The sequence below is a fragment of the Amphiprion ocellaris genome, chromosome 5 (genome assembly GCF_022539595.1).
Source record: "Amphiprion ocellaris isolate individual 3 ecotype Okinawa chromosome 5, ASM2253959v1, whole genome shotgun sequence".
In the NCBI taxonomy this organism is placed as follows: domain Eukaryota; kingdom Metazoa; phylum Chordata; class Actinopteri; family Pomacentridae; genus Amphiprion; species Amphiprion ocellaris.
The window spans coordinates 1,939,269-1,955,697 of record NC_072770.1 but is presented as its reverse complement, the minus strand read 5'-3'; the positions used below and the strand labels follow the sequence as shown (position 1 = coordinate 1,955,697).

General features: G+C 41.0%; 1 protein-coding gene across 1 annotated transcript in view; it reads right to left on the bottom strand.

Annotated features, from left to right (window-relative positions):
* Positions 1–16,178, bottom strand: part of ip6k1 (inositol hexakisphosphate kinase 1) — a 40,706-nt gene extending 24,528 nt beyond the window's left edge. Inside the window, exon 1 of the mRNA XM_023294093.3 lies at positions 15,997–16,178. The gene's annotated coding sequence lies outside the window, so the exon portion shown is untranslated. The remainder of the gene's footprint in view (positions 1–15,996) is intronic.
* Between the last annotated feature and the right edge of the window lie 251 nt (positions 16,179–16,429).

The window sequence follows — 16,429 nt, the reverse complement described above, 5'->3', positions numbered from 1 at the left end:
TCCAGTGAGACAACAGGTGTGTGTCCAGCAGTCCTGTACGCAGTCAGTGTGATGCAGAGGGCTGTGAATAGGCTGGTGAAGGGCAAAGTCAAGGACGACTTGTCTACCCCTCCTCTCTCCGAAACGCACCATCCTCCTCCCCTTCCTGTTTGCTGCATCCTTTAACCAAATCCCTTCTTTTCATGTCCTCCCCTATTTCAGTCCTCCTTTCTCCAATGGCCGAGCGACATGGAAAGAATTGCATGGTAATTTGTGAAGTTATTTTATCTACACAGATGTCTACATACAGAAAAGTTTCAGTGCTGTGGATTGGTGACAATATCATGCTACAGTTATTTGGTGCAAAAATATGGAGAAAAGCAAATATAATAGTATTCAACTCTCCAAAATACTCCTATTGAGGCTAAGTGGGGGTTTATTTTTTGGTTCAGTGTTTGAATTGCAGGGGGTCAGGGATCTGTGGTCCCATGAAAGAGGTCGGCACTCTCTTAAAAACAACAAATGCTAGATTTAAAGCAGTCACAAAAAGCTAATAAAGAGTTAAACATTGCACTGTAGCATTACTGACGCTGAAAGACCATTCAGTTAAACTCCACTGTTCAGTCATGTGTGGTCTTAAATGTAGTCAGAACTGCTGGTTGTATTTTGTGCCAGTGTTTCAGGTGCAAGTTGTTTGTTGCCCATATTTTTGTGGTGGCTTGCTTTCCTACTGTGTAATTACTGTGCATGGATATGGTTTTAGGTCAATCGGATAGAACCAATGTTATCTGACATGAATGGAGAAGCCAACTTGACGTCAGGAATAACTGTCTGCTGTGCATCGAAGCTGTGAAGTCTGTCTGAGCAGAACTACAGGAGGCAAAGCAGGAAGAGGTCCAAACAAACAGAGACAAGCAGAAAAACAACGCCTTTATCTCTAATCAGACCCCTGTGTCCTGCCAGGTGTGGTGAATGACCTGAGTAGTCACCCAATCAGCTTAGAGGATCTGTGTGAACATAGCTTACATCATCAGTCATCACCAGGACAAAGCTATAGGCTCACTACAGCCTGACAACACCGAGCGACTGATTAGGCTGCTATTTCTGACTGACTGGCCGTGAGTTTGTGTGTGACGGAATCCTGCTGTCCTTCAGTAAGTCAGAGATGAGAGAGCCAATTAAAGACTTTCAGGAATATCTAAAAGTAGGAGTCTGTTTCTTGGCACCAGGCCTGGGTGATGAAATGATACGGATATCTAGCAATGATAGACACTTCATCAATAGCTACAAGAAAAGTTTCAGAGAGATAAATGCATTACAAGCAAACCGCCATTAAGGCGCATAACAAAAACACAAAGTTTTGGTTACATGAACAGATCCCAAGTGTGCTCCCTTCCTGGCTCATAAACAGCCTATCCTATGCCTTGAAAATGGAGCCCCTTCATCCTCGGTGCTCCCCCCATGGCTTCTGTACAGGTCTGCTCAGGCACATTAGTGGCAGTGGCCCTGACAAGAAAAGTTTCACAGTCTAAAAACACTCACCGCCCTGTGTCCCCCACCACCTCCACCTAAGCCTGATCCAGAGGCTTAATGTCGGGGTGCACACAGTGATACCAGGCCCTGGCCAGCCACCTAATCTCAGCACCATGCAGCAATGTGGTCCTGGTCACTCTCTATGTGCCTCCCAATGCTGATAAACATTTTGTAGCATTTTGTGTATTCAAGTTTAACAGCTTCTTAGAAGTTTATTTACTGCAGCTTTTTGACATGGGTTGCTTTAGCTCAAAGTTGATTTTGAGAATCAAGAATCAATTTGCACTGCATAGTTTATTTGACATGTATCAAGACGAGATCATTCCTTATAAAAAAAAGTTAAATTCAAAGGTGGGTATATTCAAATCAAGATTTCTTCTGCTGGATCTTATTAAAAACATCCATCCATCCATTAGCTTAATCCTCATTAGGGTCATGGGGGGCTGGAGTCTATCCCATCTGACTAAAGGTGAAGGCAGGGGACACCTGGACAGGTAACAGTCTATCACAGGGCTACACATAGAGACAAACAATCACACTCACATTCACACCTACAGACAATTTAGAATCACCAGTTAACCTCAGCATCTTTCTGGACTGTGGGAGGAAGCTGGAGAACCTGGAGAAAACCCACACATACAGGGAGAACGTGGAGACTCCATGCAGGAAGATCCCAGGAAGGCCGGGACACGAACTGGGGATCTTCTAGCTGTAAGGCAAAGTGCTAACCACCAAGCCACTGTGCACTGTGTTCTTATTAACACTTTGATGTGCAACATGGATCAAAAGTGATGCAAAGCCAATGGAAAATTGGTATCTCCTGACCCCCACTGCACATCAAAGGGTTACAAACAGGCAATTGAAAATGATAAATGATTATCGATAGACTGCAGTAAAACATTTTATTATGATACATTTTTTAGATGTATTGCCCAGCACTTTTTAACAGTGATTTGTTGAATTCTGAGAACTGCAGTGAATTTGCAGCGAAATTTTAGTGGTGATTAATGGATAAATAAATTCAATAATTTGTCTTTTTTGTGTTCATAGTATGCCTATTAGTTTTAGGTTACTGCCATTAGTGCCTTTGAACACCACCTTTTTTCTGCAAATCCAACAAATTGCTTCCTCTAGATTATTGTCATCTCCTTTTATATTTGGCTTAAAAACAAAACTATCCCACAGCAGTGCTGCAGAGTCTGGCTTTTAAACTAAAACAAAAAAAAAATGTGTAAAATCCGAATATTCAGATCTCGAAATAAATATCCGGATACCACCGTCACGACTGAATATTCGGATATTCAGGTCCAGCCCTAGAGATCACATTACTTTTTTTCAGCAACCAGTCCATTGCTTGAAGAGAAAATACGATTAAAGTCCACCAAATTTTCCAGTGTTTGACTACAGGGTTAATGCAGTCAGTCAAATATTAGAAGTTAAGTGCTTTGGTACCATTAAACCACAGCAGAAGAAGTGGGCACAAATGGCGGAAAACACTGTGGAAATAGTGACTGAAGCATGACATTTCTGTGAGCTACAACCAGCTGTGTTTATACAGGTGAATGTAAACAACTTTCAAATAACTGCAAAATGCCACTATGTATTAATGTGACAGGCCTACACATCCTGTCAGGATAAGTACAGGAGTTTAATATAGTTTTTAAATTATACTTCAATATCTGACTGATGTTGAAGATGTTGAGAGCATACTGCATTAGTCCAAAAACTGAACAAAGTAGTTATTAGTATATTAAAGTTAGCCATCAGCCTTGCTCGAAGAAGAGGGCGTGACCACAAATGATTCTTTAATTAGTTTTTTCCAGGAACCTGCAGTTATTTCTTGTATCATCAGCTCCTCAAGTCACCAAGAGACCAAGAGAAGTTTGGCACCAGTATTTAAAAGTGTCAGACACCAGACAGGAGACGTGAATAAACTGTCTTGAGACAAATTATAAAACTGAGATATTTCTGAATCCAGCCAAAGACACTTGTTACATGTCAGCTCACAAAAATCCTCACACTACTATGCTCTGTCAAACATATAATGTGAAAAAATAAAAGGAAGCAAACAAAAAAGATGAGTTCAATTTATTGTTTAGTCAAAGTTACAAACTTAAACATCCCAATATGATCAAACATCTTATTAAATCTGAGCAACAAAAAATGTCATGATGATGTGACTCAACAACAGAAAAGGCACCAAGGAGAGACAAAACCAGCTAAAGTTTTTTTTTACTTACCTAAATCATCTGAATCAGTTCAGCCACTGGTTTCAGTGCAACTCTGCCCCATCAAACCAATTATTTTCTTTGAGCCGACAGTTTACTGAATGTGCCTAGAAGGAACCTGTTTCACCAGCATTAAAACTACCAGAGGTAATCAGATTGTAATCTGTCAACTGGTGCAAGCTCAGTGGAGACACAGCAACAGTCAGGGATGCATCAACACATGCACACACTGATCAGCAATGTGACAGGTCCTACACAAACTTTGCATTATTTGTTCAACTGGACAGACTTCAACTGTACTACTCAGATTTTGCATACTGAAGATTTAGTCTGTTAAAAAAATAATGTTGTGTAATTGATGGCATCAAATAAAACAACATCCAAGATTAAACACAAACAATTTCTGAAAGTAAAGTCCTTTGAGATTGGGATTACTGCTGAAGACACAACAGTTTTAGGAAAATGAATGATGAACATGAAAAACCATATTTAAATCAGATGCTTACTGTCAAGAGGCTGCCAGAAGAGTGTTTATTCTTCCTCAAGCTAATGGGACTACACAAACAAAGGAACGAGACAAACTGTGATGAAAACTAATTACTCCACATGACTACTAAGAAAAAACACTGCTGTATCTTGGGTCTTGTTCGTGATTGATGGAGCAGGGCTGCAGCGTTACAAAATTATTTAGCAACTATTTGGATGATCGTTTAATGACTTCAAGACAAGACATTTGACAAAATCACATTAGAAAATGTGATAAATGATGATTAGCTGATTGAGAAAATCAGTTGAGATATCAGATTGTCAATAATGAAAATAATTTAAAAGACACACTTTCTGCAAGTTCTTCAACTTCAGTTTCCATCTGCACCAGCGTAATTCAGTGTTCTACAAAAATCCTAAAATTCAATGCATAAACAAGATGTCACTATGAGCCCCCTCACTATAATGTATTACCTCAGCAGCTTGTGCGAGTGTTGTATTGCTTCGTGGTTTTATCAGCGTAGTGTAGCATAACCAGGCTAAACAATGCTAAATAAGGGCTGGAGGTTGCTACTGCTGACACACAAACCATTACCCTGGGAAGCACACAAACACCAAGACTCCAGGTAGCAGAAACACAGACCCGGCTTCAAGCATAACAGATGATCAATCAGGCAATGTTTGATCAATACCAGTGCCATTAAAAGGAAAGATGAAGTGAAGGGAAGAAAAGAAAGGGGTAGTGAAGTACAAGGATGAGCTACTGAAGATAGAGGAAGCAATTATAATAAAATAATAAAGCATAAGGCCATCATAATGACACAAAAATGTTTGGAAGAAAGAAAGTAGTGTGGGAAAACCGATGCAGCTGTGTCTCAGTATCATGCAGTCCTGTGGGAGGCATACCCAAAAACACATCTGTCAGCCTCAGAAATCACAAACTACAACTCGAAAAAAAACACAGAAACACACACACACTGCTGCTGCACATGTCCCCTGACACAACTAAGCAGCTGCTGAGCCGCACACACACACGCACACAGACACACACACACACACACACACACACACACACACACACACACACACACACACACACACACACACACACACACACACACACACAGAGGAGTACAATCCGTCCTATCAACAAACGTCTGGGTGAGACGACAGCTCGCATCAGTCAAAACAGCCACCAAGACCACACACATGTCAGTCAGTCAGCTGATACGCCTGTCAGGTCAATGAGGCACGCATGTTCAAGCCAAGTTTTTGGATGAAAACTTGTCAGTAATGTTCTCATCTTTGCAGACGTGGTGGACAAAATGCATTCCAGTTTCACATCACTGCAACTTTAACTTCAATAATAAGAAGTCCTTGTTGCTCCAAATTTCCTACAGGACAGGGTCAATCACGATATTTTCTCTGGAAAAGGTCGAATAAATGGCTACGCTGCTGTTTTGGACAGCATCAGATTTCATTTACATTTGCAGGTGTACTTTATATCTCCCCACTGCTGCTCACAATGCACCTATGCACCTTACTCAGTCGATACTCATATAGACCAACACTCCAATTTGCATATTTAAAAAAACAAAAGCCTCAGTTGCACAACCTACAAATTTAAAGCTACATGTATGACTATTTTGCATAATCAATAGCGTCTTGTGAATCTCATCTGCTATACTGCCAAATGTCCTGTCTAATCACACTATACACTCAGTGGCCACTTTATTAGGTACACTTTGCTAGCAAAAAGTTAGAACCCCTTTTGCCTGGAAACATTCCTCAGAGATTTTGGTGAATATTGACATGATAGCATCCTGCAGTTGTTGCAGATTTGTCGGCTGCACATCCATGATGTGAATCTCCCGTTCCACCACATCCCAAAAGGTTCTACCGGATTGAGATCTGTTGACTGTGGAGGCCATTGGAGTACAGTGAACTCATCGTCATGTTCAAGAAACCGGTTTGAGATAATTTGAGCTTTGTGACATGATGCATTATCCTGTTGGAAGTAGCATCAGAAGATGGTTCACTGTGGTCATAAAGGGATGGACATGGTTAGCAACAATACTCAGGTAGGCTGAGGTGTTTAAACCATGATCAGTTGGTACTAAGAGGCCCAAAGTGAGCCAAGAAAATCTCCCTCACACCATTACACCACCAGCAGCAGCCTGAACCGTTGATACAAGGCAGGATGGATCCATGCTTTCATGTTGTTTACGCTAAATTCTATCTAAATGTTGCAGCTGAAATGGAGACTCATCAGACCAGACAATGTTTTTCCAGTCTTCTATTGTCCAGTTTTGGTGAGTCTGGGTGAATTGTAGCCTCAGTTTCCTGTTCTTAGCTGACAGGAGTGACACCTGGTGTGGTCTTCTGCTGCTGTAGAACATCTTCTTCAAGGTTGGATGTGTTGTGGTTCAGAGATGGTATTCTGCATTCCTTGGTTGTAACCAGTGGTTATTTGAGTTACTGTTGTCAGTCTGTCCATTCTCCTCTGACTTCTCACATCAACAAGTCATTTTCATTCACACAACTGCTGCTCACTGGATATTTTCTTTTTCAGACCATTTTCTGTAAACCCTAGAGATGGTTGTGTGTGAAAATCCCAGTAGATCAGCAGTTTCTGAAATACTCAGACCAGCCCATCTGACACCAACAACCATGCCACGTTCAAAGTCCCTTAAATCCCCTTTCTTCCCCATTCTGATGCTCAGTTTGAACTTCAGCAGGTTGTCTTGACCACATCTACATGCTTCAATGCATTGAGTTGTGGCCATGTGATTGGCTGAATAGATATTTGTGTTAACAAGAAACTGAACAGGTGTACCTAATAAAGTGGCCGGTGATTGCATGTTGTTTTCAATTAACTTTAAGTACAACTAAACCTTGCACTGCAAGCTGTATGTTCACATCAGACCATGTAACTGAAGACACAAAATTTCCTCCCTGTGTAGTTTGTACCTGGCTGATATAACTGATTTACCAGTGTCCTTTTTACAGTGGACACTGGGTGTACAAACAGCTGTAGAAGGATCATTCAAGAAGGAAGAATTTCTGCTGCTGATGCAGAGAAACTGCAGACAGGTCTGTGTGACTGATGTGGATGAATAAATTATAGGGTGCTAATTTTCAGAGTGCAGATTTTCTTCCATTTAAAAGGCTGATTATTGCTTGTCTGCTTCTCAGTGGGAATACTTGTCATTTACGTGACACTGTCAGCTAATTTTTTTCTACAAACATTTTCTATTTATTAGGTCACCTCATGCAAAATCTTTTACAACAAATTCAATGTTTTACAAATAGTACAGGCATCGTTTCAGATTCTTTACTGTAAGTGTATCTGTGAAAACTGCAACAATAGATCAATAAATCAATTAACTGTCAACTGTAAATTAAAATAACTGCCAACTATTTTCTTGATTAATTCAGCGGTTTTAATTACATTTTTTAAGGAGTAAAAAAAACTAAATTCTTTGATTCCAATTCCTGAAATGTGAATATCTTCTGGATTCTTTACTCCTCTGTGACAGCTAACTGAATATCTTTGGGTTGTGGACAAAACAAGACATATTAAGACATCCTCTTTGGATTTCGGAAACACTGATTGATAGTTTTTACCCTTTTCTTACATTTTATAGACCAATCAACTTATCAGACAATGCTGAAAATAGCTGACAGGATAATCAATGAAAATAATTGTTAGTTGCAGCTCTAAATGTGTGAACCTCTGACCTATGTAGGGTTAACGGTATTTGTTGTACCATAAGGTTAAGCTTCAAATCAAATCAAATCAAATTTATTTATAAAGCACTTTAAAACAACCAGAGTTGACCAAGGTGCTGTACAGAAGCGTAAAAACATGATCAAAAGATAAAAATAATAAAACTACAATAAAAACATTAGATAAAAATAATAGAACTAAAAGCAAAATACACAATAAAAACATAAACAATAAACAGACGGGACTGCCCATTCCAGATAAAATATATGTGCACATGAAGACAACAAACCTACGTGGTGTGAAATGCCAACGAGAAGAGGTGGGTTTTAAGAAAGGTTTTTAAATTCAACAGTGAGGAGGCCTGTCTGATGTGCAGCGACAGCTCATTCCAAAGCTTTGGAGCTGCAACGGAAAACGTTCGATCCCCTCTGAGCTTCAGCCTTGTTTTGGGCACCCTCAGAAGCAGCTGGTCAGCTGACCTGAGAGACCGGCTCGGTGTACAAGGGTGGAGAAGCTCAGAGAGGTATGGTGGGGCAAGACCATTTAATGATTTAAAAACAAATAAAAGCATTTTAAAATGTATTCTAAAATGGACAGGCAGCCAGTGGAGTGAAGCTAAAATCGGTGAAATGTGCTCAAACGTTCTTGTGCCAGTTAAAAGACGTGCAGTGGCGTTCTGAACTAATTGGAGACAAGCGATGGAGGACCCACTAACCCCCAATAAAATGCATTACAGTAACCCAAGCCGAGTGGTCACAAAGGCGTGGATCACTGTTTCAAAGTACGGTCTCTGCAGAAAAGGTTTTATTTTTGCCAGTTGCCTTAACTGGAAGAAGCTTTTTTTCACCACAGCTTTAATCTGGCTGTCGAACTTAAGATCTGTGTCTACTTTTACCCCTAGATTAGTAACTATAGGTTTGGCGTACTGTGCCAAGGAACCCAGATCAACTGGGGGGGTCACAGAGGTGCCACCAAAGACCATCACTTCAGTCTTTTTTTCATTAAAATTGAGAAAGTTTAGGGACATCCAGGCCTTGAGGTTGTCCAAGCAATTTAGCAGAGGCTTAAGGGAAAATGACTCAGCCTTTTTGAAGGGGACATAGATTTGGTTGTCATCAGCATAGCAGTGAAATGAAACACCATGCTTCCTGAGAATGGAACCAAGTGGGAGAAGGTATAAAGAAAATAAAAGAGGGCCCAGCACCGAACCCTGTGGGACCCCACATGAGAGAGAAGCAGTGGAGGACACAGAGTCACCAAGGCCAACACAGAATGAACCATTTCAGAGCCGTGCCACTGATGCCCACCCACTGCTCCAGACGAGCAACCAGGATGTCATGATCCATTGTATCAAATGCTGCAGATAAATCTAAAAGCACAAGGATTATGCAGTCAGTAGCTATAGAAAATGTCGTTAAAAACTCTTAAAAGGGCCGACTCTGTGCTATGCAATCTTTTAAAACCAGATTGGAAAATATCAAGAACATTTTGTTCATTTAAAAAATTCATGAGCTGAGAGTAAACAATGTTCTCTAAGATTTTGGAGAGGAAGGACAATTTAGAAATAGGCCTAAAATTAGCAATAATAGCAGGATCCAGTCCAGGTTTTTAAATCAGGGGTTGCACAACTGCATGTTTAAAATTTACAGGGACCACACCAGAGGACAGACTGCTGTTAATGATGTTGTGTAAATGTGGCCAAACAGTAGGGAAAACCTCCTTAAAGACTCGAGGAGGAACAGGGTCATTGGGTGAACCTGATGGCTTTAAATGACCTACAGTCTCCGGCACAAAAGGCAGGGTCACAGGCTCAAATGAGTCCAAAACAGCAGAACAGGGAACAGACACAGAGGAGTCATAAGTAGGAGATGAAATTAGTGCTCTGGTAGAAGTGACTTTAGCAGTGAAAAAGTGCAGAGTTTTCACACACAGTATGGGAGGGCTGAACTTCCACAGTTTGTGGTGCATTCAGAGCAGAGTTAATCACTTTAAGCAGCACACAAGTTTTGTGACAGTTTAAGACAACAATATCAGAGAAATATTTCCTTTTATCCTCTTTCACAGTGGACTGGTAAAGACGCCAACAATCTCAACATTAGAAAAGACACTTTCAATTTATCTTTTTTCCACTTGCGCTCAGCTCTGCGACACTCCCGTCTGGCAGTGCGGGTTGTTTGATTCAACCAAGGCTCTAGTAGAACTCTATGCTGCCTGCTCTTTAATGGGTCCACAGCGTCAATGGCAGTTTGACAGGTATCAAGAAACTAAGAGCTAAGAGCCTCTGCATCATCACACACAGAATTGGGAGTGATGCAGTTCTGACTGAAAGCGGCTGAGAAGCCAGCAGCAGTGGAAGAGTTAATAACCCGGCGTCTGCGAGCAGCGGCGCGAGATTTAACTGTGTTACCACATACAGCAGCTTTGAAAAGTACAAGCATATGATCAGAGAAGAATGCTTCACAGATCTCCAAGTTAAAAACAGGCAGACCATATGATAAAACAAGATCAAGTGTGTGACCACGAACATGTGTCGGGCCCTATACAGACTGTACAAGATTAAAAGAGTCGATCATATTTAAGAAATCCCTCGCCAAGGGGATTTCCGGACAGCATACATGAATATTAAAATCATCGACAATCAGGACCCAGTCATATTTTGGCATGATGTCAGCCAAGAACCCAGAAAATTCAGTTACAAAGTCTCTGCTATATTTAGGAGGCCGATAAACTACAGCACACAACAGTGTGTGAGAACTTCCCAGCTCAAACAGACTTAATTCAAAGCTGGTGAAGGTCGATGACAGGAATATCTGTTTACATTTAAAATCATCTTTAAAAACAGTTGCAATTCCTCCTCCTCGACCAGATGTCCGTGGAGAATTAAAATAGCAACACTCGCCAGGTAAAAGTTCTGTGAAGGCACTGGACTCACCAACACTCAGCCAAGTCTCGGTAACAAAGAGGAAGTCCAGTTCTCGAGATGTGAAGAAATCCTTCAGGATGAATCTTTTATTCGCAAGCGATCTTGCATTAACCAGGCCAAACCTGGCAGGAGCTGGCGGGTCTGGGCAAACAGCTGACAGTGGGTCCCTACGGAGAGGTTCCCAGGATCCACCCCATGCCAGCGGGGATGAGGACAGCAGGGACCGCGGGGGAGAAACATGTCATCCGAGCCGGCCACCGGTACCAAGCAGGCAGCGACAGGGTCCAACCAACATCGGGAGACATCAAGGCGAGGTACCGCTCCACATCCACCACAAACAGTGCGCACCAACCCGGCCCTCAGCCTCACAAGACACCCGCCCCGCTTTTCGGCGTTTTCGCCAAGGGAGTGGCACTGTCGTACGGCAGAGGTATGTCGGGATGTCCGATTGGAAAGGAGGCAGAGATTTCTCTCCATAAAGATCTAAATTGACTAGATCTTTAGAGAAGATTCCCAGATTTAGCAATGTTTGAGGATCATATACCAGCAGAGAGTTGACTTCATGTGCAACAAGTGATACAAACAGCACAAACACACATAGCATTCGGAACAGCTGGAACAGCTGGATCAGCAGACGGCACGCCTCATACACTGGCACCATCTTGGAAACCAATGTATTTCCACATCATGTGACCATCCTCAACCAATCTTGAGCCTAAAGTTAGCCAGCTAACCCATGGGGCAGGCCCCAGGTTAAATACCCTACACTGACCCACTCAACAACAGAGGTACATGGCTGATTTTCCACGATCTTTAGACTGACAGAGTGAAGTACCTGACATTGGTTGGTTGGTTGATTGCCTGGAAAAGGCCGAATTATCAAATTATAGACTGAGGGCTAAATTATACACCAGTACGCCTGCAGAACTTTGTCACATCATTTTATTTATAGCTTGGCATGCTGATTTCATAGCAACAGATGCCAAGCCCAGCTGAGGCTTGTTTACATTCTGTGACAGAGATCACTGTGTAGAAAAGGACATTTTTCATCGTCACTGTTAAAACGGTAAAGGAATAGAAGAGATTGAGGTATGTCCCGTGAATAGAACAATTAAAATACAACAACAATAAAATTTACCATGGAGTATTCACCGACTTTTAATGTCACTACCACTGTGGTTACGAAATAGTGGCAGTCTATCTTTATAACACTTGAAGAACAGTAAAAAAAAATTATAGGTCTAAAAAATAAAGTGAATTACTATCTCTTGCCATTATATCTTTAAACATATATCAAAAAATTATCCCAATCAGTTTTACAATGTTAGATGGACACAGGTATCTAGAGAGATAAACACACATCCAACTATTAGGACTGTAGCCTTGCACTCGACTGTTTAACTGGTTGGCCAATATGCTCTCATTAAAGAAAATTCTTATTGGGGGGACAATAACCAGTGGAACTTCTAAAAGGAGAAAAGCATCAACAGCCTTCCACGACAGATCTATAATTTTTGTCGAAGGGCGGATCAGACTGTGTGAACAACTCTGACTTTCACAATTTTGAGCTCAATCTAATAGAGACTGCCTGGTTTAACTTATTTAAACTTATTTAACAGTTCCAAACTAATTGACAGCATGTCAAAGAAGCCAACAATGAGGCTGCATTGTATTCAAATGGACGGTCAAAAAGTCAAGTATGCATTTGGTAAACAACATCGCATGTCAACATCTAAAAACAGTACACTTGTCTGTGTTATAATCTTCAATAGTTCCTGTAGTGGGATTACCTGTTGATTTCATTCTAGTTTCAGAAATCATGTGAATATCTGTAGGTGCACGCTGGTTTACACCATTTCACTAAAATAACCAGGTTCAAATGATTTAATGTGCTCCAAATACTGCTGCAAGAGTGCATCGTGGCCTATTCCCCCCAGCAAATAAGTGATAGGCTACAGAATAAGTCCATTTCAGTCCACCAAGACTTCCTTGGGTCAACTACAGCACTACCAGCTATCTCAGATACAGGTGTGTTGGAAGATTTTGCTGCAGTCTCAAGAAAAAAAGAGCATCACAATTTATTGATCACACTAAGCTTTCGGCCCCTCTGGGTCGTCATAAACAGAGTTTTTAACTCAAATGTACTCAATGCACACTTTTGACGAAGGTCCTGAGAGACTGAAATGTTAGTATGATCAATAAACTGTGATGCTAAGGGAGAGCGGTGTACGGGATCTTCCTTTATTGAGACTGAAATTGAAAAAAGATAAAGCCCGATCAATTTTAGATGTTAAAACAAACACTTGTAAAATGTGTCATCTCATTTTTCATACATAAACACTAGGTAACATCTTAGGCTAGTATCGAAAATGTGGTTAGCAGAGAGTCGTGATAATAATATATCCTGATACAAGATATGAGGATACAAAATACGTTTTACTAATGGATTTTTCCTGCACAGAGGAATTTTGGCACCCCTGAAGAGGTTTTAGGCAGCACCAAGGACTAATCACCAGCACCAAAAAGATAACAACTGATTAGAAAAAGAAAAATTCAATATCTAAACTAGTCTTGCTAATTGGGGTTTCATTTGGTCAGGCACAATAGAACATATTTGTTTATGAGATAGTAAAAAAATAAAAAAATAAAAACAGAACAATACATAAATTTCTGTCAAACATTGTGCCTTTACTGTACACAAACCAATCATGCTTATTGTCATGCAGGAAAAACCCCGACGCTCAAAATATGACAGCAATAGTATAAAATATAGATCAAAATTAACTGAAGTGTACTTTAAACTGCAATTTAACAAAATGAAGACACAAATGAACAAAAGAATGATAATTATAAAATATTTATACATTTCAGTTTGTATTTGTGCAGCAGCATAATATGTCAGTGAAAAACTGATATGCTGACCTACACATGCTTATCAGGCTATGGGTACTGGGTTTGACGTCAGACGAAAACATGTCTAATCCGTAAACAATCACCACAACACTATGCTCACTGGTCCTGTGGATAGTTTAAGTGCCAGCATCCATATTTTTTTGCAAAGAATGATGCCAAAACTGTCCCATATGCATCAATAATGTCTCAAAATGTGTCGGGCAAAGCAGAAAGTAGGCATGATAAGACTTCACAGAAACACCAGAGTTGTTGACGCTGACATAGGATAATGATCTCGAGTTAAATCCTCATTTAACACACTCGCAACAGAGCTCTTCACTAGCTAGACACCACATTTCAACAAAGCCAGATCTGCAAATGTAGTTACAAAGCAAACCTTTAAACAGACCGAATGTTACCACATTTGCTGCAGAGAAATTTGAGTTTAGTAAAAATGATCACTTATGTTTGCACAGAAACCTCAAAGTTCAAGTAGCTCTGTGGAGATTTGGATCTGAATCTGTGAGGGCAACATGTAACTTAAATAACACCGGTTTTCTTGAAGTTAAAAAGCACACAGCTGACTCTTCGAACCATTCTGATCAAAAACATTCTATCCAACCATATCCTGTCGTCCAGGGTTGCAAGTTAACACTGAAACAGCCGTCACATAACTCAAACATGTAAAGATAAATGGCTTTACAGTTATATATCACTATAACATAACACATTTGTTTTTTGCTCTACTGTACTACTTTTGTGTGTGTTGCAGAGCTAAGAGTCAGTTTTTCTTGGACTTTAAAATCTCGGTTGTTAAAAAAAACAGGAGTATATCCAGAATACTCCAAAAGTACTCTTCTGACTATGTGGAAAAGAGAATACTTTGTCCACTTTTTTCAGATTATTTATGTTGTGACTAAAGGGTAGCAGTACAGACTGCTGCAAATACCATATATCCATGGTAGTTTATATGATTTACTGCTTTAATAAGCTTGTTAAGTTTACTAGTCTGTATGACAATATAAACTAATGAAGCCACATATAACTCAAAGTATTTCATTCTGGTCAATGCTGTATAAATTTTATGTTACAGATGTCATTTTCAGCAAGCATCTCTCTTTGCAAGGAAAGGGAAATTTGCCTTAATCTTAATCCACACCCATAGAAAAAAATCCAGATCTTAGAAGATGAAAGAAGCACTAACTAGGGCTAGGGTATCAAACGATAATGCTATAGTTACCAAGTCCGCTACTATTGAGAAGCAGAATATGTTTCAATAGAAATTTCTTGTTCTTACAATCCCAACACTGTTCTATTGATATCCACTGATGATGACAGAAACCAAGCAGGATTTCCTTGGTGTTACATTGAGCCCAGATGAATAGTGGTCGTGGACAGACAACTTGTTTACAGCAGTGCCACATAAACCACATCCTCCCTAGAGCCAGCAGTCGCTACCAGAGCTACGGATGTGTAATAACAGATTGGTATCTCTCTGTATGTGGACTAATATTAAGACCATTTGTAGGGCAGTACGATAAGGCAGTCTGCATCAGCAGGATGACAACAAATAAACACAGAAAGCAACGTGGTCACCATCACACCCAGTGCAGCTGAAGCCTCCTGATCAACCCCTCACAGCTAAACCTCCACGACATGTCAGGCAGTAATAACAATCTAGTTACACCGATAACCTGTCACGGTATGTTACACTGGGAAGCCCAACACCGAGCTAGCGTCAAGCTAATGAAACTTTTAAGGAGCCACCTCTTTATGGTGAAAACGACACCGGCCGAGCCTCCGATGATAACCGGATCGTTCCGTTAGTCGGTGGTGCCGTACACTGGCAGCTGTGTGGCTAGCTGCCACATAACACGTTTATAGACACGGGTACCATATTAGTTAGCGTTAGCTGTCAGACTGGCCAGCTTCTTGACCTTAGCCTGACAACATGCTAGCTAGCTAAGTGAGCTACACTCACTATAAATGAGCTCAGAATCAAAATAAAACCTCACACTGCCTCCTGCCATCTCGCTCCACTTCACTCCCTTGTTTTTTAACGGATGCTCCGTGTGTCGGACTCCGGTGGAAAACACCCGAACAGCGTCCTACTCGAACTGCCATTTAAGTAGCCGCTCGTGCTAACGCTAGCTGGCTAACATCACGGCTTGCCGTTACGCAGTGTCTCCGGTTAGAGGCACCGAGCTGTGACAATAACAACACACCTTCAGGATCACCGAGCGGACGCCGAGCAAACTTCGCTGAGGTCACGGTGGAGCTGCTTCAGAGGCCGCAGAGCTTCATGGATGTTGGTCCCCGGTACCCAAACTCATCAGCGGCGGAGAAAAACATCCAGCAGGCTAACGTCATTACAGTGCAGCTAACACAGCCTGTTTGCATTTTACAGTTCATTTACATCAATGCGACGCTTTGGCGCCCCCTACCGCCCGTAGCTGGGTCTGCCGCTTCCACAGCCCCGCACCGCACTGACCGCTGCTGGGGATGGAAAATAACATTATCCAAATAGGATTATATTCACTGTAGATTCTCAGTCATATTTATTTTATAATTTTATTTTATTTAATTCCTCATTGTATGCATTATTTATGATACCGTTTCCTCAATTCCTCAGTCCTTGTGGTTTTCAGTCCTTCACTT